The following is a 27,523-nucleotide window of genomic DNA, read 5'->3' on the forward strand; positions in this document are numbered from 1 at the left end:
CACACAAACTCATAGAAAGAGATTGAGATGGACAGAAAATAAGAAAAGAGAGACACAGAAATATGGTCAGACATAGACAGTCACAGAGAATATAGCAAAATAATATTTTATTGGAGATTTTAAATAAATATAGGTGTTTTGTGATAGCATATACATATATTTATATAAATGGCAGCTAAACTACTGGGCTTATATCCCAAAGAAATACTAAAGAAGGGAAAGGGACCTGTATGTGCCAAAATGTTTGTGGCAGCCCTTTTTGTAATGGCTAGAAACTGGAAAATGAATGGATGCCCATCAATTGGAGAATGGTTGGGTAAATTATGATATATGAATGTTATGGAATATTATTCTTCTGTAAGAAATGACCAGCAGGATGAATACAGAGAGGCTTGGAGAGACTTACATGAACTGATGCGGAATGAAATGAGCAGAACCAGAAAATCATTATATACTTCAACAATGATACTGTATGAAAATGTATTGTAATGGAAGTGGATATCTTCAACATAGAGAAGACCTAATTCAGTTCCAGTTGATCAATGATGGACAGAATCAGCTACACCCAGAGAAGGAACACTGGGAAATGAGTGTAAACTGTTTGCACTATTGTTTTTTCTTCCCAGGTTACTTTTACCTTCCGAATCCAATTCTTCCTGTGCAACAAGAAATTTCGTTCTGCACACATATATTGTATCTAGTATATACTATAACACATTTAACATGTATAGGATTACCTGTCATCTAGGGGAGGGGATAGAGGGAAGGAGGGGAAAATTCGGAACAGAAGTGAGTACAAGAGATGATGTTGTAAAAAAAATTACCCATGCATATGTACTGTCAAAAAAATTATAATTATAAAATTAATTTAAAAAAAATTTTAAATAAATAAATAAATGGCAGCTAGATGACACAGTGGATAGAGTGCCATGCCTAAAGTCATCAAGGCTCCTCTTTCTGAGTTCAAATTTGTCCTTAGATATTTACTGGCTATGTGGTCCCAGACAAGTCACTGAACTCTATTTGCTTCAGTTTCCTCATCTGTAAAAATGGACCAGAAAAGGAAACAGCAAAGCACTTTAAAATCTTTGTCAATACAACCCCAGATGAGGCCACGAGGAGTCAAACACAATTGAAATGATTAAACAACAATTATTATATCTATATTCATTAATTTATATACACACACAAACATACACACACTTGTGTATATATATATATATATATATATATATATATATATATATATATATATATATATATATATATATATGTATATATACGTATACATATATATAAGCTATATACACAGTGTATCATTTTTGTTGGTTAAATGTTTGAAATGGCCTATATGCACATGCATATGTGTATGTGTATATGCATTCATGTATATATGTGCACATATATATATATAATCTATGTATATGTTATGAATAGTTATATAGCATTTTTGCTTACCTATTGCATTCCTGAAGTTTGTAAGGGGAGCTCATTGTATCTCAGCATAAATTCTTATAGAGTTATGTTTAAGTAGAGATAAGCAGCCATCTATAAGATCATGCAGAACAGCTGTATGATGCTAATCACAAACTGGCTAGTACTCCTTTTCATTCCCTCAACGAACTGTATTGTTCAAAGATCTACTCCCACACACCATAGATTTAGATGTAGAGGCAAAGGATGACCCTTCCCCTGTTCAACAGTGCTTCAAAGTCCAATATGGAATTTAAGAACTGAGAAATCAGAGTGAATCCCCTCAAAGGCAAAAATTCTTTATCTCTATGGGTCGATTTCAAAGGACATATAAATGTGTGTTCTAAATCTTAATAGCTCTATTTCAACATAGTTGTTTTCTGTTGTAATCATATCTATTTTATTTTCTGTATTTAAAAGCATTATTCTTTTAGGGATGCAAAGGTTTATCCAGACTATCAAAGATATCCATGACACACACAAAAAGGCTAAGAAGCTCCGGCCTAAGGCATTAAGGGACAAAGACAAAGCCATTATATGGGCTTTCTGTGCTCATACATACCTGTATTCTGTGTCATTGTGGGCAATCCAGGCATTGAAAAGACATACCTCTGGGGAGAATTGAATAATATGCATGGGGGACCCAGTTCAAGTCATTCATTATCTTAATTAACACCAATCAACCAACTGTGGTGAATATGCATCTTTCATAGGTTGCTGAATTAAGGGAAATCAAGGACACATGAGTAAGCAGTGCTTTGTCTCCATTCTTAAAGGGAGCTTGTGTTCTTCACTGAAGAACTAAATTCAGAGGCCTAAGAGAACCAGTCACCCAAATTCACCTTGTCCAAGGTTGAGCATAATGCCTGCTAATTTGCATATAGTTTAATGACTCCTTACCAACCCAATACATCTTTCCTAGGTCACCAAAAATCCCAATGACTAAATTGAAAAGCCTGTTCTCTAACTTCTTTCTACTCTTGATTTTTTTTTTTTACAATTTTTGACAGTGTTTATCTCTCCCACTTTTGACTTACATGATCTTTCTCCTGCTTCTTTTGTTTATGAGCTTTTTCTCTGGCTGGCTTTCCCCCATTCTTGGAATGTACTCCCTCCTCCTAATAACATCTTTAGATTCCTTCCAATTTAAACTAAAATCCCACTTTCTACCAGAAGCTTTTCTCAACCTTTTGTAATTCTAGTGCTTTCATTCTGTAAATTAACTCCTATTTATCCTGTATATGATGTATTTTGAGTATTTTTGTTTACATGTGGAGTCTCCTGTTAAATTGTAAGCTTCTTGAGGACAGAAATGATTGTTTGCCTTTTTTGTATCCACAAAATATAGCATTGTGCCTGTTACTCAGTAAGTGCTAAATAAATGATGATTGATTTGTTGATTGAACATTTCACATGATTCATCTTACTAATCATCTTAATAGATTCTATGTTGCAGTAAAATTGTACCATTATTTTCTCAACCCATCACCCTATCTTCTACCTCTGCACATTTTAATAAATGTTCCATATTTAAGATACTGATGGGGGTTGAGGTACCTTTGAGACCCCACCCCCCTGGCTGACCTTTGATTTACAAATCCTGGTCACCAAGCTGTCCCAGCACCCACGGGATCTGAGCCAACTTGGGGCACCACCCACAAGCCCCTTTAGGTATAAAAGAGCCAAACTGGATCTCTCTCTTTTCAGGAGCCCTTCCCCCCAAACATGGTATCCTTCTGGCCATGTAAGGGTTCCTGCCCTCCCAGCAACCACCTCTGGCCCTGGCATCTTTCTACCTTTAACTTTACTTCCAAATCCCTACAATAAACCTTTTTATCAATCTAGTTTTGGGGGCCTGTAAATTCTTTTTTACAGGGGACTCTGTGCTGTCATGTGACTATCTTTGCATAGACTTAAAAGGGGTTCTCCCTTCCCTAACTCTCATCAATACCATATATAAGATACACTTCTTCTATTCCACCTCTCAAAGTTTTCATCTTTTGTCAATATTTAGCTCACGTGCACATTCTGAATGACATATTATCTCATCCCCATATTTATTAATTCTGTCCTTCCTCAAATTATCTTGTGATTCTTTATCAGCTTGCAGATCTCCAGGCTCATTGTGCTGAAGGACTAAAATATTTTTAACTATCTCAACAATGTCTTTTCTATTATATTGCCTTAATCATAGTAGATGTTTAATAAATGCTTGTTGTTGAATTGAAGTCAACTTTTGAACCAGTTGCAAATTATGGTTGTAACACATTTCATTGGGACATAGAAAAGTTCTTATAACTGTATTAAATTATAACTGAAATTGTTATTTCCATGAGAACCAGAACTGAATCTTGTCTAATCTGAGTCATAACCAGGGAAATGTAAATGAAACTTTACTCATGGCCATAGAAATTTAGAGATGAAATTTGGAAATTATAATTTAAAATATTGTATAAATTCTAAAGTTACTACTTTTATATCTTGACAACACTTTCACTTATCATTATAGAGAATAATTTTCAAGAATAATTATTTAAACTAGTAGACTACCAGATCCTTTTTTTCCCTAGTGAATACAGACCTGGTGATTGCTTAGATATTAAAGCCCACATCTATCAAAACCTTCAGGTTTTAGTGGCCTGGTAACAACAACAATAATAGCAATAGCAACAATAAGCTTATAGTATTTCAAAGTTTTCAAAGCACTTTGCATATGCTATTTCATTTCATCTTTCCATAACCTTGTGAAGTAGTTTTATTATCATACCAGCTTTATAGTTGAAAAGGCTGAGGCTGAGAGGTTAAATGATCTGCCCAGGATCATACAATTAAGTATCTGAAGCTAAATTCAAACTCAGATTTTCCTGACTCCAGTTTAAGCACTCTGTCCATTATGCCACCAGGCTATAATTTTCTAGGCCTCTTTTTTATTATCAAGGGTCATTGTCCCAGGGTCTCCATTTTGCATATCCTGTTCTGCCTGACTTCTTTATGGAATAAGATGCTTCTTCCAGAATAATAGTCATCACTTCTAAATTTACCACCATGCTGCTAATTGAAGCTTTGATGAACTTTTCCTGCCTTGGCTTCCTCTTCCTTCCTCCCCTCCCCCCCTGCTCCCACCCGCATCCCCCTCAATTTGGAAAGTTAGAAAATAGACCACTAAGTTCCTCCTAATATCTTCCTTTATAGAAGGCAAAAACTGACTTCAACTTATTCCACTTTGCATCTGCAGCCCTGCATGGTTTCTACTCAATAAAATAAGATGCCTTCATTCCGGGTACTTCTTGGTATTCTATTGTCCGTTGCTATTTTCCTGCCTTTTTTTTTACTTGTGTTCTCTCCCTTTAAATTATAGAGTCATATGAACAGGCTGATTTTGGAAAAGTCTGGTAACACTTACATAAACTGATGTTAAATGAAGGGAATAGAACCAAGAACACTGTACACAGCAATAACAACATTATGTGATGACTAAATGTATAGACTTGGCTTTTTTTCAACAATGAGGTAATTCAAAGCAGTTTCACTCGACTTTTGATGGAAAGTGCCATCCGTATTCAGAGAAAGAACTATGAAGGCTGGATGTGAATCAAAGCACAGTATTTCCACCTTTATTGTTGCTGTTTGTTTTCTTTTTTTTTTTCTTATTTTGTTTTTTCCCCTTTTGATCTGATTTGGGGTTCTTTGCGAAGTATGACAAATATGGAAATGTGTTTAGAAGAATTGCACATGTTTAATCTTTATTGGATTGCCTGCTGGATAGAGGAGGGAGGGGAAGGAAAGAAGGGAGGAAGAAAAATCTGGAACACAAGGCTTTACAAAGATGAATGCTGAAAACTATCTTTTCATGTATTTGGAAAAAATAAAAAAAAACTTTAAGAAAATTATGAACTCATGTAGGGCAGGGATTGCCTTTCTTTTTTGTTAATAGTTTCCCTTATACTTAGCACAGTGCCCGGTATTTATTGGGTTGGATTGAATTTCCACAACATCAGTAAATAGATGCATATAGATGAGAGGATATTATTACTTGCCTCATGTACTAAAATTGCTAATTTCAGGTATGAATTATGTTTATCTCCCTAGTACTAAAAAGTGTCCAATTAATAGATTAGCTTATAAGATGATAAGGTCACAGATAGAGCTAGAAGGGACTTTAGATGTCATTCAGATCAATGAAGAATTTTATAGAAGGGCAACAGAAGTCCAGAGAGGTCACATAGGTTTTAAGGGAAAGAATTGAGATTCAAATTTGACTCAAAATCGGCACTTCCTCCTCTGCATAATGTACTATGTTTTTGAGAATGAATATATTTCCTAGACTAAGGGCTCTTTATGCTCCCTTTCCATAGAAGAATCCCATGTTTAAAAATATGAAAGTTTTTTTTGTCAATGTGAAAATATTTGCAATATTTGCTCCATTTTACTTCATCTTTTCAAGAGATCTATATCTGTCAGTTTTAAAGACAATTCAATTATGAAGGCAATATGGTAAGATTTCTGACAATGAGAAAAGAGTAAGCATTAAAAGGGAAAATTAATAAGTGGGTGGAATTTCCATCTTAAGAAAGTGTACCTATATAAGTATGTTTCTATTTTTAAAGTAGAGAAATGGACTTAAGACCTCCTCATAGTTCCAGTCAAACCTATAGTTCTCTGCTATTGACAATTACATTTGGACATACCTGCAATCAAGTATTTTAACACTCTTCACCAACAAGGCCATAGATTGTACCTGATTCACTCCTGAAAATAGCAATAAACCTAAGGATGCAAACATATCACCTAAAAGACTGATGTTTTGATCCCAAACAGCCACTGTAATGACACAAAACTGAGCCTTCCCCAGCCTCATTCAATTCTCACTTTAGTGCAATTTTGTTAACCCATTGGAAATGTCAGGGTATGCTACTCAGCATATTTGGCACACGAATAAATGTTTGGAGTGAAGACCATAAATTTTCAAACTAGTTCCAAAGTAATTGAAAATAGAATTTTGAGAAACCCTAACATGTAGCCTTATCTCCACATAAACACATCAATACTCATTTTAAAGCCTGCCAGCTATCTCTCTGCTAGAAAACACTCAATACTGCTTCTTGTACACTGAGCAGATCATTGAGTTTCCTCTCAAAAAACTAATAGTACAATCATCTACAACAAGAAATTCTTTTTTGTAAGATGAAATAGTGTCATCCACGTACTGCTGCTTTGTATTTTCAGGAAAGAAGGGAGCTCATACTGCTTTTTCATACTACCAAGGGCTTAGAATCTGAGACACATGGAATTACTTCATTTTAGAACTGTGACAGACTGTAGAGATTGTTTTGCCCAGTTCAATTCAATAAACATCTATTAAACTTCTACCATGTATAAGAAAGTGGAGATCTAAACATAAAACAAAACAACATGATAACAGCAACAGCAACAGCAATAACAACTAGTAGCCTTTGCCCTGGAAGAACTCACAGTGCATTACAATCTCTTAATTTGACAGAGAGGCAGCTAAACTCTCAAAAACTAAAATTAATATTGAATTTGTATTAATTTATGTGTGGTGACTATTTTAAAGTGAAAAAAAATCATGACATCTAATTCTAGAAAAAATCCTCTTTGAAGGAGAATATAGATCAAGAGATTCTGAGTGATGATAAGATTCAATATGGAAGATGCATATGGATGATTGATATGAAAGGGAAAGGAGGGCATCTTGATGACACAGTGGATAGAGCACCACCTCTGAAATCAGGAGGCCAAGTTTAAATGCCATATCAGACACTTAACAATTTCTAGCTGTAGGACCCTTAGTAAGTCACTTAATTCCAATTGCTTCAGAAAAAAAAGAAAAGAAAAGAAAAAGAAATGGAGGGGAATTTAATTCATTGAAGATGAGGAGGGTCAGTAACAAGTAGGTCAAAGTGAATATAGTTCATCAGCATAATTGCTAACATCTTTAAATGTGGCAAAAAAGAAAATTTTAGTGAGGAAATGAATGAGAAATTTAGTGTGTTATAGAAGTTTGTAGATATTATAGCAACAAGGGCATGTCAAAGATATTAATTCTTATGCTGAAGATTTTTTAAAAATTTTCAAATAAGGAAAGACTCCTGAAGGATGAAGGAAGTAATTTTGTAGAATTGACATTGGGTAGCAGAAATAGGCCAGCCTCTCCTCTCTTGATGAATTGGGAATAGGAGAAAAGAAATAGAATTGTAGGGGGCTGTGCAATATCATGTTTCACTTAAAGTGAAATCACAAAAGAAAAGGACATGAAAAAGTTCATTTTTTTTTAAGTCTCATGCTTCTTTTAACTTTTGATGGGAAGTGAACATTTTATTTTATTTTCTTTCCTTTTCATCTGAGTTTCTTCATAAATTTCAGGTTCATGGAATCTTAATAGCATACACTAATATCTCAACAAAATAACATAAAATGGTGCCTTAGCTAATGAAATAATAAAGCCCTTTGCAAATTTTAAATTTTATTTATCTGCACATTGGTGATAGTTATCATTGTTATTTTTCATAACTAATTATTAAACATTTTTGTATCTTAATGACAGCAAGCACTACAAGTGGTACTATGGACATTAACTTAAGGGGAGTTTACAGACTAAAGAAGCCTTTAGAACTGGCTCCATCCTTAACACTATTGGACAATAAAGTACTTATCAAAAAAAAAAAAAAGGGACAAGGGTAATAGGAATTGCACAAGAAAGGGTAAAGTGTAATTCTTTATTCCTACTGCCTCCAAGAAAGATCTAACTAAAACTTACAAAAATGTTCAATAAATCTATCAACAAAAATATTTACTATCTAAAAATATCATCAACTTGATACTTATTAATGTTTTGAGAATGATGAACAGACATTATCTGGTATATGTGTATAAATTTTCAGGGCAGACAAATTGGTATCAGTTCCTAATCTTAAAAATCCTTAAGGAGGAGTTAGAAATTCATCCTCCATGTATGCTAGATTAATCTTCCTAAAAGGTGGTTTTTATCATGCCATCCTTTTGCTCAAAAACTTTTAATAGGTAATAAAGCTCTATTATGCTGGTATTCAAATATGAAAAAGTATGAAGTGTCTCCATCATTTTTAGAAGATGACTCAAATATTTAAAATCTCATACTTTTACTCATTATTCTTCCTTTCTTTAACAGTGAGGTCTAACCATCTTTTGAAAGTCTATCCATTTTCAGGGCCTTCTTCAAACTCTATCTCCTCTGAAATGCCATTCTTGACCACAAAAACAGCAAGTTCTCACTCTGTTGGATTTTTTTAGAGTCAGAGAGGGATTTTTAAGGTGTACATGTACAAACATGTTAATACATTTCCATATTAGTCACTTTATGAAAGAAGAATCAAAACAAAAAGGGAAACCCATGTAAAAAAAAAAAAGTGAAAATAGTATTCCTCCATCAACATTAAGATGCCATAGTTATCTCTTTGTACATGGATAGAATTTTCTATCCATCTATTTTCTAAGTTTTGAATTATTTTAGATAATTATATTGCTCAGAAGAGCTAGGTCTCTCATAATTGATCATCTCACAATATTTCTTTTTCTGTGTATAATTTTCTCCTGATTCTGCTCAATTCATTCAGAATCAGTTTATGTAAGTCTTTCCAAGCTTTTCTGAAATCTGCCTGCTCATCATTTCTTATAACACAATAGTATTCCATTACATTTGTATACCACAACTTGTTCAGCCATCTCCCATTGAGGGCATCCTCCAAATTTCCAATTCTTCCACCACAAAAAGAGCTGCTATAAATATGTTTGTGCATGTGGGCTCTCTTCCCCTTTTTTATAATTTCTTTAGAATACAGTCCTAGTAGTAATATTACCAGAATAAAGGATATATAACCTTTTATAATCCTTTGGGCATAGTTCCGAATTGCTCTCCAAAATGGTTGGATCAGTTTACCTCCAATGAACACCACATCCAAAAATGCATTAGTGTTGCAATTTTCCCACATCCTCTCCATTATTTATCATTTTCTTTTTTCTGTCATATTAGTCAACCAGATAGGTTTGAGAAGGTACCTTGGAACTGTTTGATTTCCATTTCTCTAATCAATAGTGATTTAAAGATTATTTTTCATATTCCTCTATATAGCTTTGATTTCTTCATCTGAAAACTGCCTGTTCATATTCTTTGACCAATTATCAATTAGAAAATAACTTGTACTCTTTAAAAAATATTGATATAGTTCTCCATATAGTTAAGAAATGAATCTTCTATCAGAAATACCAGCTGTAAAAATGTTTTAAGCTTTATTTTTTTCTATGTGAATTGTATTTTTATTTAATATTTTATTTTTCCTCAGTTACATGTAATAATATTTTAAAAAATTCATTGAATTCCTCATTCTCTCCTTCCCTCTTTATCATCCTCCATTGAAAATGCAAGTAACTAAATGTTACACATGTATAGTCATGCACGACATTTGTAAAAGTAAACATAGACAAAGAAAAGCTCTAGAGAAAAATAAAGAATTTTTTTAATCATGCTTCAGTCTTCATTCAGACACCATCATTCTCTGGGTATGAAGAACATTTTTCATCATAAGTCCGTTAGAGTTGTCTTGGATAATTGCATTGCTAAGAATAGCCAAGTTGTTCATAGCCAATCATCTGATAATAGTGCTATTACTACATTCACAGCATATTCCATTTTGCATCACCTCATGGAAGTTTTTCCAGGTTTTTCCTCATCATTTCTTATAGTATAATAATATTTCATCATACTCATACACCAAAATTTACTCTGGCATTCCTTAATTGAAGAGGATCCTCTCAATTTCTAATGTTCTGTCCCTAGAAAAGATCTGCCATAAATATTTTTTGTATATATAGGCTTTTTTCCTCCTTTAGAATATCTTTTAGGATACAGATCTAGTTGTGATTTTGCTAGAACAAAGGATATACATGTAGTTTTACAGCCCTTTGGGCATAGTTCCAAATTGTCTTATAGAATGGTTGAATCAGTTCACAATTCCACCAACAGTATATTGTCTAATTTTTCCCACATCTATTCCAACATTACTCATTTTCCTTTTCTGTTCTAATAGCCAATTTAATAGGTATGTGGTAGTACTTCAGAATTCTTTCAATTTGTATCTCTCTCATCAATAATGAATGAGAGCATTTTTTTTCATAATGATTATAGATAGCTATGATTACCTCATCTGAAAATTGCCCATATATTTTAATCATTTATCAATTGGGGAAATGCTCTTATTTTTTAAAATCTGACTCAGTTCTCTACATGTCTGAGAAATGAAGCTTTAATTAGAGAAACTTATTTCAAAATTTTTTTCACAATTGCTCATATTTTTTTTGTTTTTTGCTGAGGCAATTGGGGTTAAGTGACATTCCCAGGTCACACAGTGTTAAGTGTCTGAGTCCAGACTTGAACTCTGATCTTCTTGACTTCAAAAATGGTGCTCCATCCACTACTCTACCTCGCTGCCCTTCACAATTATTCTTACTAACTGTGTTCTTCTCCCTGTTTATTCTATTCTCTCTTTCCTTTTATTGTCTTCCCTCAAAACTGTCTTGCTTTTGATTGACCTTATTCTATCACCCCCCCCCTCATTTATTTCCTTCCCCTCCTACTATCCTACAGCATAAAATTGATATCTGTACCCAACTGAGTGTGCATGGTACTCTCTTTTTGATGCAATTCTAATGAGAGTAAAATTCGAATTTTGCTTATCTTTTAATTTAGGTTGCATTGGTTTTGTTTGTGCAAAACCTTTTTAAATTTAATGTAATTAAACTTATTCATTTTGCATTTCATAATGATCATAAATTTTATTTGTTCCCTATATATCTGACAGGGAAACTATTCCTTCCTCTCCTAATTTGTTTGTGGCATGAACCTTTATGTCTAAATCATATAGAGTATGAGATGTTTTTCTAGGCCTATTGTTTGACTTGCCCAGGACTTTTTGTTTAATAGTGAGTTCTTATTCGAGAAGCTGAAGTCTTTGGGTTTATCAAACAGTAGATTACTATAATCAATTACTACTGTATATTATGTACCTAACATATTACACTGCTCCACCACTTTATTTCTTAGTCAATACCAAATAGTTTGGATGATTGCCATTTTATAATATAGTTATAGATTTGGTATGACTAAGCTACCTTCCTATGCATTTATTCCCATTAATTTCCTTGATTTTTTTTTTTACTTTTTTTCTTTCAGATAAATTGTGTTATTATTTTTCTATATATATAAAATAGTTTTAGGTAATTAATTGGTGTGACACTGAATATAGATTTATGTAAAATTTATAATAACTCAGACTACCCATGAGAAATTGGTATTTTCCAAGTTGTTTATATGTGGCTTTATTTGTGTGAAAAATGTTTTATACTTGTGTTCATAAAGTTCCTGGATTATTCTTGCAGGTAGATCCCCAACTATTTTATATTGACGACAGTTAAGTTAAGGGAATTTCTCTATCTCTTGCTACTGGACTTTGTTGGGAATATATAGAAATGCTAATGATTTATGTGGGTTTATTTTGTATCCTGCAACTTTGCTGAAGTTGCTAATTCTTTCAAATAGCTTTTTATTGATTCACTAAGATATCATATTATCTGCAAAGAATGATAGTTTATTTCCTTTAATTTATTTTTCTTTTCATCAATACAGTTAACATTTCTAGAACAATAGTGTATAATAGTGGTGGTGCTGAATATCCTTGTTCCACTCCTAATCTTATTAGAAAAGTTTCTTACCCCCCCCCCATATATAATGCTTCCTGATGGTTTTAGATGTCTACCTCTTACCATTTTAAGAAAAATTCCCTTTTACCCTCATGTGCTTTAGAGCTCTATTACGTCTAACTTTTGCAAGATTCTTTTAACCTTCTTAGCTTTTTTTATTATTTTGCAGTTGCATTTTATTTTTTGATTTTTATTATTTTTCATCTGCAGTCTATTATTTTTCAGTAGTTCTGAAAGGGTAAGGTTGAAGTCCCCTAGGAGTATGGCTTTGCTATCTGTTTCTACATGTAACTCACTTAATTCTCCTCTAAGAATCTGGAAGGTATATCACTTAGTGCATCCATGTTTAGTATTGATATTATTTCATTGCCTATGGTACCTTTTGGTAAGATGTAGCTTGCTTCCTAATATTTTTAATTTTATTATTTTTGGATTTTGCTTTTTTTGAGATCAGGGTTGTAATTCCTGCTTCTTTTTTTTTATTTCAATTGAAGCATAACATATTCTCCTCCAGCCTTTTAATGTTATTCCATTAATATCTTTCTGCTTCAGATGTGTTCCTTATAAACAAAATATTGTAGGATTCTGTTTTTTTTTTAATATATTTCAATAGTTTTTATTTACCAGATATATGCATGGGTAATTTTACATTTACAATTATCAAACCATTTGTTCTAATTTTCCCCTCCTTCCCCCTCCCCAGATGGCAGGCTGCCCAATACATGTTAAATATGTTAGATTAAAAATTAAATACAATAGATGTATACATGTCCAAACAGTTGTTTTGCTGTACAAAAAGAATCGGACTTTGAAATAGTGTACTATTAGCCTGTGAAGGAAATCAAAAATGCAGGAGGACAAAATTAGAGGGATTGGAAATTCTATGTAGTGGTTCATAGTCATCTTCCAGAGTTCTTTTGCTGGGTGTAGCAGGTTCAGTTCATTACTGCTCTATTGGAACTGATTTGGTTCATCTCATTGTTGAATATGGCCACATCCATCAGAATTGAAGTATTGTTGAAGTATGCAATGATCTCCTGGTCCTGCTCATTTCACTCAGCATCATTTCATGTAAGTCTCTCCAGGCCTTCCTGAAATCATCCTGTTGGTCATTTCTTACAGAATAATCATATTCCAGAATATTCATATACCACAATGTATTCAGCCAATCTCCAACTGATGAGCATCCACGTAGTTTCCAGTTTCTGGCCACCACAAAGAGGGCTGTCACAAACGTTCTTGCACATACAGGTCCCTTTCCTTTCTTTAAGATCTCTTTGGGATATAGGCCCAGTAGTAACACTGCTGGGTCAAAGGGTATGTACAGTTTGATAATTTTTTGAGCGTAGTTCCAAATTGCTCTCCAGGATGGCTGGATGTATTCATAATTCCACCAACAATGTATCAGTGTCCCTGTTTTCCCACATCCCCTCCAACATTCTGCATTACCTTTCCCTGTCATTCTATCCAATCTGACAGGTGTATAGTGGTATCTCAGAGTTGTCTTAATTTGCATTTCTCTGATTAATAATGACTGGGAGCATCTTTTCATGAATAGAAATACTTTCAATTTCTTCATCTGAGAATTGTCTGTTCATATCCTTTGACCATTTATCAACTGGAGATTGGCTTGATTTCTTAAAATTAGAGTCAATTCTATATATATTTTAGAAATGAGGACTTTATCTGAACCTTTGGCTGTAAAAATGTTTTCCTACATTTTTGTTTCCCTTCTAATCTTATCTGCATTAGTTTTGTTTGTACAAAAACTTTTCAATTTGATATAATCAAAGTTTTCTACTTTGTGATCAATAATGATCTCTAGTTCTTCTTTGGACATAAATTCATTCCTCTTCCACAGGTCTAAGAGGTAAACTCTCCTATGTTCCTCTAATTTATTTATAATCTAATTCTTTATTCCTAGGTCATGAACCCATTTTGACCTGACCTTGGTGTACGGTGTTGAGTGTGGGTCAATGCCTAGTTTCTGCCATATTAATTTCCAATTTTCCCAGCAAGTTTTGTCAAACATTGAGTTCTTATCCCAAAGGCTGGGGTCCTTGGGTTTGTCAAACACTATGTTATTAGAGTTATTATTTTGTCCTTTGGACCTAACCTATTCCACTGATCAACTAGTCTGTTTCTTAGCCAATAATAAATGGTTTTGGTAACCACTGCTTTATAATATAATTTTAGATCTGGTACAGCTAGGCCACCTTCATTTGATTTTTTTCATTAATTCCCTTGAAATTCTTGACCTTTTGTTTTTTCCAAATGGACTTTGTTGTTATCTTTTCTAGGTCATGAAAATAGTTTTTTAGGAGTCTGATTGGTATAGCGCTAAATAAATAGATTAGTTTAGGTAATATTGTCATCTTTATTTGCTCGTCCTATCCAAGAGTATTTAATATGTTTTTCAATTGGTTAGATCAGACTTAATTTGTGTGGAAAGTGTTTTGTAGTTTTGCTCATATAGTTTCTGATTTTCCCCTGGCAGATAGATTGCTAAATATCTTATATTATCAACAGCTACTTTAAATGGAATTTCTCTGTGTAACTCTTAACTGTTGGATTTTGTTAGTGACATATAAGAATGCTGATGATTTATGTAGGTTTATTTTGCATCCTGCAACTTTGCTAAATGTATGGATTATTTCTAATAGCTTTTTAGTTGAATCCTTGGGGTCCTCTACATACACCATCATATCATCAGCAAAGAGTGATAATTTGGTTTCCTCATTACCTACTCTAATTCCTTTAATCTCTTTCTCCACTCCTCTTATAGCCAAAGCTAGCATTTCTAATACAATATTGAATAGTAATGGTAATAGTGGACAACCTTGTTTCACCCCTGATCTTAATGGGAATGGTTGCAATCTTTCCCCATTACATATGATGCTTATCGATGGTTTTAAATAGATGCTAATGATTATTTTAAGGAAAAGTCCATTTATTCCTATACTACCAAGTGTTTTTAATAGAAATGGATGTTTGATTTTATCAAATGCTTTTTCTGCATCTATTGAGATGATCATATGATTTTTGTTAATTTGCTTATTAATATGGTCAATTATGCTGATAGTTTTCCTAATATTGAACCAGCCCTGCACTCCTGGTATAAATCCTACTTGATCATGATGTATTATCCTGCAGATGATTTTCTGTAGTCTTTTTGCTAATATCTTATTTAAGATTTTAGCATCAATATTCATTACGGAGATTGGTTTATAGTTTTCTTTCTCTGTTTTCAACATACCTGGTTTGGATATCAGTACTATGTCTGTGTCATAAAAGGAATTTGATAGGACTCCTTCATTCTCTATTTTTTTCAAATAGTTTATATAACATTGGAGCTAATTGTTCTTTGAATGTTTGGTAGAATTCATCTCTAAATCCATCTGGTCCTGGAGATATTTTTCTTAGGGAGTTGATTCATAGCTTGTTCTGTTTCTTTTTCTGAAATGGGATTTTTTTAAGCAATTTACTTCCTCCTCTGTTAATCTGGAAAGCCTATATTTTTGGAGGTAGTCATCCATTTCACTTAGGTTATCAAATTTATTGGCATAAAGTTGGGCAAAGTAACTCATTAATTCTCTAATTTCCTCCTTATTGGTGGACAGTTCCCCGTTTTCATTTTTAAGACTAACAATTTGCTTTTCCTTTCTCCTTTTTCTAATAAGATTTAACAAAGGTTTATCTATTTTATTGTTTTTTTTTTTCATAAAACCAACTCTTAGTTTTCTTTATTAGTTCAATAGTATTTTTACTTTCAATATTATTAATTTCTCCTTTTAATTTTAGAATTTCAAGTTTAGTATTTAATTGGGAGTTTTTAATTTGGTCTTTTTCTAGCTTTTTAAGTTGCAAGCCCAATTCATTGATCATCTCTTTCTCTATTTTCTTCAAGTAAACCTCTAAAGATATAAAATTTCCCCTTATTACCCCTTTAGCTGTATCCCACAAATTTTGTTATGATGTCTCATCATTGTCATTATCTTGAGTGAAATTATTAATTGTATCTATAATTTGCTGTTTCACCCAATCATTTTTTAAGATGAAATTATTTAGTTTCCAATTACTTTTTGATCTATTTACCCCTAACTTTTTGTTGAATGTAGTTTTTATTGCATCATGATCCAAAAAGGAAGCCTTTACTATTTCTGCCTTCCTGCATTTAATTTTGAGATCTTTATGTCCTAATATATGGTCAATGTTTGTATAGATTGTATGAACTGCTGAAAAGAAAGTATACTCCTTTCTGTCACCATTCAGTTTTCTCCAAAGATCTAGCATACCTAATTTTCCTAATATTCAATTTACCTCTTTAATTTCTTTCCTATTTGTTTTGTGGTTTGATTTATTTAATTCTGAGAGTGCAAGACTGAGATCTCCCAATATTATAGTTTTGTTGTCTATTTCTTCTTGCACCTCTCTTAATTTCTCCTTTAGGAAATTAGGTGCTGTACCACTTGGTGCATATAAATTTAGTATTGAAATTGCTTCATTGTCTATACTTTTAGCAATATATAGTTTCCTTCCTTATTTCATTGGATTAGATCAATTTTTGCTTTTGCTTGATCTGAGATAAGGATGTTTACCCCTGCTTTTTTGACTTTACTTGAAGCATAATAGATTCTACTCCAGCCTTTTACCTTTACTCTGTATGTATCTCCCTGCTTTATATGTGTTTCCTGTAAACAACATATTGTAGGGTTCTGACTTTTGATCCATCTCCGCTTAATGGGAGAGTTCATCCCATTCACATTTCCAGTTAAAGTTACTAATTCTGTATTTCTTGCCATCATATTATCCCCAGATTATGCTTTTTTTCCCTTGCCCCCCCTGAACCCCTTCCCCAATATTAAACTTATGAGCCCCACTGGTGTCACAGATCCCTCCCTCTTTGTTATCCCTTCCTCCTTCCTTTAAATCCCTTTCCCTTTTTTCTTCCCTTTCCTTATTACTCTTTTCCTTTTCCCTTTTCCTCTCTCCACTTTTAATGAAGTGAGAGAGAATTTTCTGTAAATTTAATATGTCAATTATTTTTTCTTTGAACCAATTCTGATGAGAATAAGGTTCACACAATGTTCTTCCCCCTCTCTAATATCCCTCAGATATGAGAGGTTTTCCTTGCCTTTTTGTGAGATGTAGTTTCCCTCTTTTTATTTCCCCTTTTCCATTTTTCTGACACTATTCCCTTTCCATTTCTACTTCCCCACTCTTTTTTTTGTCACATCATTAAAATCAAATTATACATATAGTCTTAATGTATATCCACAACAGAAATACAGTTCTCAAGAGTTCCTTTTTCCTTTTTCTGCTTCTCTTGAGTCCTACAATTGGAGATCAAATTTTTTGTTTAGATCTGGTTTTTTCCTTTAAAATATATGGATTTCATCTGTTTCATTAAATGTCCATCTTCTTCCATGGAAGAAAATGCTAAACTTAGCAGGGTAGTTTATAGTTGGCTGCATTACAAGTTATTTTGCCTTTCAGAATATCAGATCCCAGGCTCTTCAATCCTTTAATGTAGAGGCAGCCAGATTTTGAGTGACCCTTATTGTGGCACCTTGGTATTTGAACTGTTTTTTTCCAGGCCTGCTTGTAATATTTTTTCCTTAGTCTGATAGTTCTGAAATTTGGCCACAATATTCCGTGGAGGTTTTTTTGTTTTGTTTTGTTTTGTTTTTGCCTTTTTCAGAAGCTATTAGATGAATTCTTTCAATGCCTATTTTACCTTCTGGATCTGTTACCTCTGGGCAGTTATCTTTGATGATTTTCTGTTAAATAATATCTAGGCTCTTTTTTTCATCATAATTTTCAGGAAGTCCAATAATCCTCAGATTGTCTCTCCTAGATCTATTTTCCAGGTCTATCATTTTGGCAAGTAGAGAGTTGATATTTTTCTCCAGATTGTCATTTTTTTGGATTTGCTTGACTGATTCTTGGTGTCTTAATGAATCATTCATTTCTATTTGATCAGTTCTAATTTTTAATGCGTTATTTTCTTCATTAGCTTTTTTTACTTCTTTTTATATGCGTCCAATTGAGCTTTTAAATGAGTTGTTTTGCTCTGTGGAATTTTTTTTCCATTTTACTAAATTTGTTTTTAGTGAGTTATTTTCTTTTTCCAATTCACAAATCCTACTTTCTTTGGAATTCTTTACCTTTTCCAATTCCCTAATTCTGTTTCCCTGCACTTCCTGTGAATTCTTTACCTTTTCAAATTCACATTTCAGGAAGTTGTTTACCTTTTCTAATTCACATTTCAGGACATTGTTATTCTCTAGCATAGCTTCTCTTTCCTTTCTTCATTTTTCTTCTAATTCTCTTTTTAGATTTTTAATAGTCTCTTCTAGGAGAGCGTTATTTGGGGTATTGTCTGGAGGTTGTCTGCTGTTAGTCTCCTCAGGGTTGGAAACCTGCTCTTTTTCTGCATGTAAGCTGTCAATCATTTTCCTCATTTTTTTACTCATTTTTTTTAAAGCCTTCAGGGTCTGCCTTCAGTGCAAGGAAGTTACCAGCTTCCTCTGCAGAGCAAAGATGGGTATATGAACAATATCTGTCCTCTTAATCAGCTGCAAGGAATGGTCGAACTGCGGGAGGGCTCTGAGAAGAGCTCCACACAAAAGTGAGTATACCTGGGTATCACTGGCGGTTGTGTAAGCGACTCTAACCTTGGGGTTAGAGGTTAAGGAGCAAAGGTATCACTGCCCCCCCCTTACAAATGCCTGCCTACTTTGAGTATTAGCAGTCATCCTATCCCTCACCTCGCCTGAATTGTCTCTGCCTGGGGAGCGCAGTCAAGCTGGGGAATTTCCACTACCCCAGGCCAAGCCCTTCATTGTGCAGATGAGAGGCTGCCCCAGGCTGTGCCCCTGCTGTGTGTGACTGTCCCCCAACATGAGCCCCTCACTGCAGAATGCCATGAAGAGCTGTGTTATGATCTGTGCTGAGTTACTTCCAGTCCTGGGTGGACGCAGTCAGATCCTCTCAGGCTTTGGCGTCCCTCAGAGTACCCACTACCCTAGGCTCCAACTTCTCTGCTGGTCCTCTACTCCACCACCGAAGCAAAGCAGTCAGGCTATGGCAGAGAGCTCTGTGTAAACCTTCCAACCACAGAGGCCATCCCACTCCCATTTCTATCCCTGCTCTGCACTGGTTTACTCCCACCACCTCAGGTCAAACTTTTTTTTGATGATATTCCAGATTGTCTTCCACTGATAAGTTGTTGTACTTCCTAACTTCATGGGTTTTACCAGCCAGGTGATGTTTTTGAGGCTGAATTAAATAGATGGTAGAAATGGAATGAAAGAGCTTAAAAAGTTCTATCTGGTTTCTCTGCCATCTTGGCTTGTTTTTTAATCCCCTCTGATATTTTATGTTTTATGGGAGAAGTCAACCCATTCATATTCACAGTTATGGATACTAACTGTGTATTTCCATCCATCCTATTTTCTCCCTGTTTATACTTTTTTCTTTCCTTTCACTCTGTTCTTAACATTGTTTTGCTTTTGACCATCACTTCTTTCAATTTATCCTCCCTTCTATCAGCACACCTTTTCTTTTCTCCTTTCTTTTCTATTTTGCTCTCAGCCCTTTCTTATATCAGCCTCTCTGTCTCCCCTTTTCTTTCCCTCTCCCTTCTTCCTTCCCTATGGAGTAAGATACATTTCTATACCTAATTGAGTGTGTATATTATTCTGTCTTTGAGGCAAATCCAATGAAAGTAACATTCAAACAATGCTCACCCCTCCTTTCTTCTTTCCCTCTACTGTAATAGGTCTTTTGTTCCTCTTCATGTGATATAATTTATCCCTATTCTGCCTCCTCCTTTCTTCTTTTCCAATACAATCCTTTTTTATTCCATAACTTTTTTTAGTCATCACATCAAAATCAACTTATCAAAATCACCTTCTGTCTTGATATACTTCTTCTAACTGTCCTAATATACAGTTCTCAAAAATTACAATTATCATCATTTTGTGTAGGCAGGTAAAAAGTTTAACCTTATGCCATAACATATTTTTTTTCTTTCCTGTTTACCTTTTTATGCTTCTCTTGAATCTTGTATTTGAAGATCTAATTTTTTCTTTTGCTCTGGTCTTTTCTTCAGGAAACTTTGAAAGTTCTCTATTTCTTAATGAAATATCTATTTATATTTTCCTATGAACAATCATGTTTAATGTTGCTGGGTAGTTGTTTCTTGGTTGTAATCACAGATTCTTTGCCTTCTGAAATATATATCTATCAAGCCCTCTAATCCTTTAATGTAGTAGCTACTAAATCCTATTGTGACTCCTTGATATTTCAATTGGTTTTTTTCTGGCAACTTGCCATATTTTTTTCTTGACCTAATAATTCTTTAATTTTGCTACAATATCCTTGGAATTCTGGTTTTGGAATTACTTTCAGGAAGTGATTGATAGATTCTTTCAATTACCCCAAAGTCCTTCTAAGTTATCAGAAGCTAGAAAATTGCTTCACTTCATCTTTGTGGGTTCTGTTGCTCCAGCTTGTCTTATGTTGTTTCAAGGGAAGCTGGGGAGAGCTCAGGCAGCTTCCTAACTTCTTTTTACTTTCTCTTCTTTGGAATTTTAATAGCATTTATTAGTAACAGTCACTTGAAACTTGTGTTATATATTTCAATTAACAGTTCATATGTATATGTTTAACCTTTCCAACTGGACTACAAGCCTCAATGTCAAAATTCTAACTTGTAGCTCTTATTATCTACCCTAGCACTTTGAATCCTGGAATTACAAAATGTTAGAACAGGAATAATTTAGAAAAATACCTTATTTTAAAGATGAAAAAAAAATGATACTTAAAGGATAAAATGACTTAGCCTAGCTTACAGAATTATTTAGGATAGAAGTCAGAACTAGAACAAATTTCTTTTGACTCTTGGATTGTACATCACATTATAGCATCTCAAACACAATGTATTACACATTTTAGACATTCAAGTATCTTTGTTGTCTGATTTCAAACTGAGATCCTCGAATTCTATTTTCAAATTTTCTCACTAATGTTAATGAGAAATTGTAAAATAACTCACAGGTGATTTATTTCTTCTTCGCTAATTAGAAGAGAAATGACTAGTAAGTGATAAGATAATATAGATTAGTAATATATGGTCAGAGAAGTATATGTTCTTTACTCTGCTCTGTATTTCCCAAAATGTCTCACACAACCTCATTGATATCCTTGATTTTTCACTTCACTCCCCATACATCTAATCTATTAACAGAATCTTGTTTCTATCTTAACCATGTCTCTCATATACATATACCCACACTGACACCAACCCTGATAGAGGCTCACCATATCAATTCTTGACTACTAAAACACCTTTTTATTTGCAATCCCTGCCTCACTCCAGTCCATTTTCCCTCAGATACAAAAACAACGTTCCTAAAGCAAAGGTCTAGCAATGCATTTCCTTTACTAAGTAAACTTCAGTGGTTCCCTATTAACTCTGATATTGAATATAAAATTCTCTGTTTGGCTTATAAAGCCCTTCCCTACCTAGTTCTCCTAATCTTCCACTTTTTATGTTTCTTAAAATCCCCCACCCTTACGTATGTATATATCTTATCATGTTAAACATAAAATGTAACCTTCATGCAAACAGCAAGAATTTTTTTTCCTACTTCAGCTGAAGTAGAATGGCACAAAAAGAATAACATTTTGGACTCAGAGCAACAAAATTTGGGTTGGTTAATATTTCTGAAATTTACCTGGAAAATCACTTACCCTCCCTTTGCCTTGGTTTCCTTATCTTTACAATGAGGATAAAAGTAATAATGTAATACCTACTTCAAAGTTGCTTTGCAGTATTTAAAGTGGTTTGTGGATGTCACAGACTCACAGTATTTTATTTATTTATTTATTTATTTTTTTGCTGAGGCAATTGGGATTAAGTGACTCACCTAGGGTCACATAGCTAGGAAGTGGTAAATATCTAAGGGCAGATTTGAATTTAGGTCTTACTGACTTCAGGGCTAGTGCTCTATCCCACTGCACCACCTAGCTATCCCAACTGATGGTATTTTAAAATTAGAAGGGCCACAGGAACTATCCATTCTTAATAATATCAATGAATCATTGTGATTCCATCATTGAAAAAAGAATCTATGTCCCACACATACAAAAACTTAGTTACAAGTAGAGATCTAAAAGTCTTATCTTATTTTCTGATAGCCATATTTATGCATTGATATGCACAAAATGAAGACACCCAATAGTATAGGCACAATCCTTTCACAGAAGTAAGACAAGTACTTATTTGATTGATATCCTTCTTTACTAATTCTAAGTAAAAATTCTAGCTGCAATACTAAACATATTTCCTGTCCCTGCATAAGTCAGTAAATAAGAGTGTAAGGCTTTGTATAGAAAGGAAAGGGGGACTGACTTATTTTATCTGTGGTATACTTGGATTTTGATAATTACTATCTCAATGTTCCTCAAAGGACAAACTTTCTTCCATAAAACAATGAACCCTAGACTTTGGTTTTTCTCTCTTCTGATTCTCTTTGATTTTCTTAGTAGTATCTATTTCCCTCAACCAATCAATAGCAATCTAGCACCCAGAGATAATTAAACAATTGAATTCTATTAAAATGGGGAGAATTTGAGGACAACAAATATATAGATTTGAAGTCTAGCAGAAATAAGTAAATCTTAATAGGATTAACATATTAAGTAAATGATGCCCATTAATGTCAGTTATTCCACTTTTTTGGATATAAAGATATCCCATTTATTCCCTGAATTTTAAAGTTACAATAATAATGGAAAGTCCACTCTACTTTGATGTACCTAGAGGAATTCATGCTTAGGTCCTTTTAACTTCCGGTCAAAATCATATTGATTTTATTCTGCCACTGCACTAAAGCACAACTCTTATCTGAGGTGTTCAATCAACAAGCCTTTGTGCTACTTAAATGCTAGAAATTCCAGTTTCTATGTCTTCTCTTTCACTTGATTTATTGGACATACTCTATCCATGAAAACATCCTGAAGGAGGAAGAAGAGGAAGAGTTATAATATTATGCATTCCTTTGTAAACATTCAATGTTATCTTCATTTGAAGTTATATCTATATGAAATACACTTAATAAATGAATGTTTGATCTAATAGGAAAAAAAAAAAAAGACTCCAAAGGAAGGCAACCAATATAATAAAAGACCTAAAGACCATGTTTTAATTAAAAAAAAAAAAAAAATCCAAGTAAAGAAACTGGAGAATTCTCAGGGGAATAAAGAATTTGACATATTTTGCTTGTCACACAGGACAGGACCAGAAGGAGGATAGAAGCTACAGAAAAGCAGTTTTAGGTTTAATGCAAGAAAACATTTCCTAACAAGGAGATTATTGCATGAAGTGCAATAAGATGATTCAGAACCCACTTTATTTTATTTGGTTCTCTGTTTCTTCTCAATGAATATTGTGCCACAGTTCCCTTTTATTGTCCTGACTCAGTTTCCCTAAATTGTTATGCCTCAGTTTCCCTTAATTGTTCTGCCTTAATCCCCTTAGTTGCAATCCCCTCTTCCAGTTCTTTAGAACTGATATAACTCAGGGCTAGTTTCTCTAAGGATATAAATTGTAAATATGTAAACTCAAGATAAGGGGGAGTTTGGACTTCCTGGCTCCTAACTCCTCCTAAGTCATCAAAAATTTATGGTCCACATCCCCCAACCTCTCAGAACAGGATTGATGATCCCTGTATGGAGATTCAGGAACACCAGAGTTTGGACTCCACCCCCTACCTTTATTTAGCTAACTGAGCAAAGAACTATAAATATGTCATTGAAAACTCACATTTCATGTTGGATCCTTTGGATATCAGCTCTGGGGGCATCATGCCCCAGCACAATCTCTTCCTCTCAGAAATCCAAATAAAATATTAAAAATTCTCTAGTCTCAGTTTCTCCAGCATTACATAAAAGTCTTTGAGCAAAGACCAAATGACCATTGCTCCAATGTATTATAAAGGGAATTCGTTTAGGTATGGATTGAATTGAATTAAAGTACCTTCAAAGTATCCAACCATGAATAAATGGCCAAGCTCTATGAAGCCATAATAAATTTAAGGGCCTCAGGCAATTCAGCTGAGAAGCAAGAGATAGCAACAAAGACCTTCCCCATTCCATTGTCTCTGGGAGGTAGCTGGGGAGACCTTCTGGATTATGGGAAATTAGGGTGGGAAATAAGGTAAGGTAGGTAAGGAAGCAACAGGAACTCATTTGAGGGTAAACTGAGGGAGAAGTTTGATGGTAAGAAGTAAGTCCTGAGTGATATCCAATTTTAAGGGATAATTTTTGCTAATTGAATGCTAAGATCAGTTGTTTCTACACTGCTGGAGTCAAAGTGTTATCAGCCTCCTCTGCACCTTTAGTACCTTAGAGCAAAGCTCTTGCTACCAAGTTGCTGCTCTGCCCCTAGCTCTTAGATTCTGTAATCAAGAATGCTATTAAATGTCGTATAGCTTCCCAACTCCCCCTCCTATAACTTTTAACAACTGAATTCAATCCATAGTTTTTACTAAATTCCAATCTTTATGGGCACACACTGCATGACCTATTTTTTCAACATCACAAAACCTCAAAATAAGCTTTTTCCATAAAACTCTATGCATTACACCATACCACATTCATTGCCTCTTTATCAACAAATATGCTACTTCTTTTTTTCCTTAACAATGTTTTTTTTTTTTTTTTTTAATAATTATTCTGTGTTATGGAATATTATTGTTCTGTAAGAACTAACCATCAGGTTTGGAGAGACTTACATGAACTTACATGACTTATGCTAAGTGAAATTAGCATAACCAGGAGATCATTATACACTTCAACAACAATACTATATGAGGATCAGTTCTGATGGAAGTGGCTATCTTTGGCAATGAGAAGATCCAATTCAGTTCCAATTGATAGATGATGAACAGAACCAGCTACCCCCAGCAAAAGAATACTGTGAAATTGAGTGTGGCCCACAGCATAGCATTTATATTCCTTCTATTGATATTTGCTTGCATTTTTCTTTTTCTTTCCAGGTTATTTTTACCTTTCTAAATCCAATTTTTCTTGTGCAAGAGAACTGTATAAATATGCATACATACATTGTAGATATACTTTAACATGCTTAACATGTATAAGACTGCCTGTCATCTAGGGGAAAGGGTGGAGGAAAGAAAGGGAAAAGTTGGAACAGAAATGTTTGCAAGGGTCAATGTTGAAAAATTATCCATGCATATGTTCTGTCAATAAAAAGCTATAATAATGTTTAATTAAATAAATAAATGATAATACTATACACAGAGCCAAATGGAAAGTTATTTCATTGATTCATAAAATAGATCCTTTTCAGCCAAATTTCCAATATCCTGATTGAGTCTTAAGTCTACAAAAATAGGTTCATGTCTATTCTATTCTCACAGTTCGTCCATGCCAAGCCCTTCACTAAGTAGCTATGGGCATGAAGAAGATAACATTGATCTTATAAATCAATAAAATTAATGCTTGTAAGTCAACAAAATTAGAAAGATAACAAAGGTCACATTTTGATCCTCCAACTATCAGACTACAGTTTTGGTGTGTATAACTATTTATTTACAATGTTTTCATACACACACACACACACACACACACACACACACACACACACTCACACACACATTCTTTTTTGTACTAAGGAGAAACTGGTGCCTGATGGGCAAATAACTTTTGGTCTTATTCGATACATATATCAATCCACATCTACTCTAAAAGATAATATTTGGGTAAAGTAATGCTTTATTAAGTTTGTACATGTTATGCCTATCCTAATATACAACATACATATAATATTCCTTTTTTTTGACAGGCACTGCAAATCCTGGGAGCCTGCCAAGGCTACAGTCAGAAATAACTCATGAAAATATATGGACCTTCCACTACGGACAAGGATGCTTGATCTACACCAAGGGTCAGAAGTGTCCAAAAGTTCTTCCCTCCATGGTTCAAAAACCTGATCAGCTCTTATCTGGAAGGTCTTATTACTCCTGTCCAGAACAAAGGGTCACATGTGGCCCATAACCACCCAATCAGATTAAAATGTAATTAGGAAATATTTAGCATAATAAATAAAAATGCCATAGAAGAAAATGACAATGAGTTGTTTTCCAAGTCAAGATATATATTCTTATGTATGATTTCCATTTGAGTTTTGAGACCATGGATGGACCTAGTCTCTTCCAATATTCCAAACCAAAATGTCATACATATATACTCCAATCTTGGGCACTCCACTATCTCTTTTAATTTAAAATTTCTTCTAATCCCAACCACATATATTTAAATTCAAAATTTGTAAGATGAGAAAAATTTACACATTCCATAAGAGGAGTACAAGAAATAAAAATGTTACACTAATTTCAAAGATGCAAATGGAAAAAAATAAAAAATTAAAACAAATGATATGAACTTATAGTGACCAAGTTTGACCTAGAAAAGATTGAAGAATATTGTATCAATACTGTATCCTTTTTCTTGTAGAGGTAGAAGAATGGCAGACTATCTCTTTGTTGTCATTGACTAATGACTAGTACAGTTAATAGTATATAATAAGTATTTAATGAATAATTGTTGATCTGCTGATAGACTTGACAATCAAATAAATTTCTAAAAGATGAGATTGCTGTAGAAGCAGTTCCATAATCAAACAGCTTAATACAGGGATACAGGATGACTAAAAAGCCAAGAGAAGCACGTGTAAAGCAAAAAATGTTCAAGAAAAGGAAAAAAGACGTGACAATATGTTTTGTTTGTTTTTTCTTCTTTTTTTGTCCTTTTCTAATTTTTTTTCTTATTTTGCATTTGTTTCAAATAAATGAATGCATTTTTAAAGAAAAATAAAACAAAACATTTTCTCTGGGGAAGGGGAACAGATCAGATACTTAATCATAAATTCAAATTCTTCACAGAGAGCATGAATGATAAGCAAAACGCTTTACTAGCTTTCTTCCATGTCTAAGTCATTCCACTTTTTTAAACAAAAGAATAGGAATACAAATGAACTCTCCAAATAAAAGCCAATTACAAATGTTTGTACATAGAAAAAATCATAGGTTATCTTGCTAAAAAATATCAATGAGGCTTACAAGAAACCAATGTAATATTTAAGACAAAAAGATTGTGCCAAAATTTCTCATTTCTGTAAACAATTCTGACAGGAGGAAATCGAATGAAATTGTCTGTCCAGTGATAGACTACTGGCTTTAGAGTCATGAAGATTTGTATTCGAATC

Source organism: Sminthopsis crassicaudata, chromosome 1, assembly GCF_048593235.1.
Source record: "Sminthopsis crassicaudata isolate SCR6 chromosome 1, ASM4859323v1, whole genome shotgun sequence".
Taxonomy (NCBI): domain Eukaryota; kingdom Metazoa; phylum Chordata; class Mammalia; order Dasyuromorphia; family Dasyuridae; genus Sminthopsis; species Sminthopsis crassicaudata.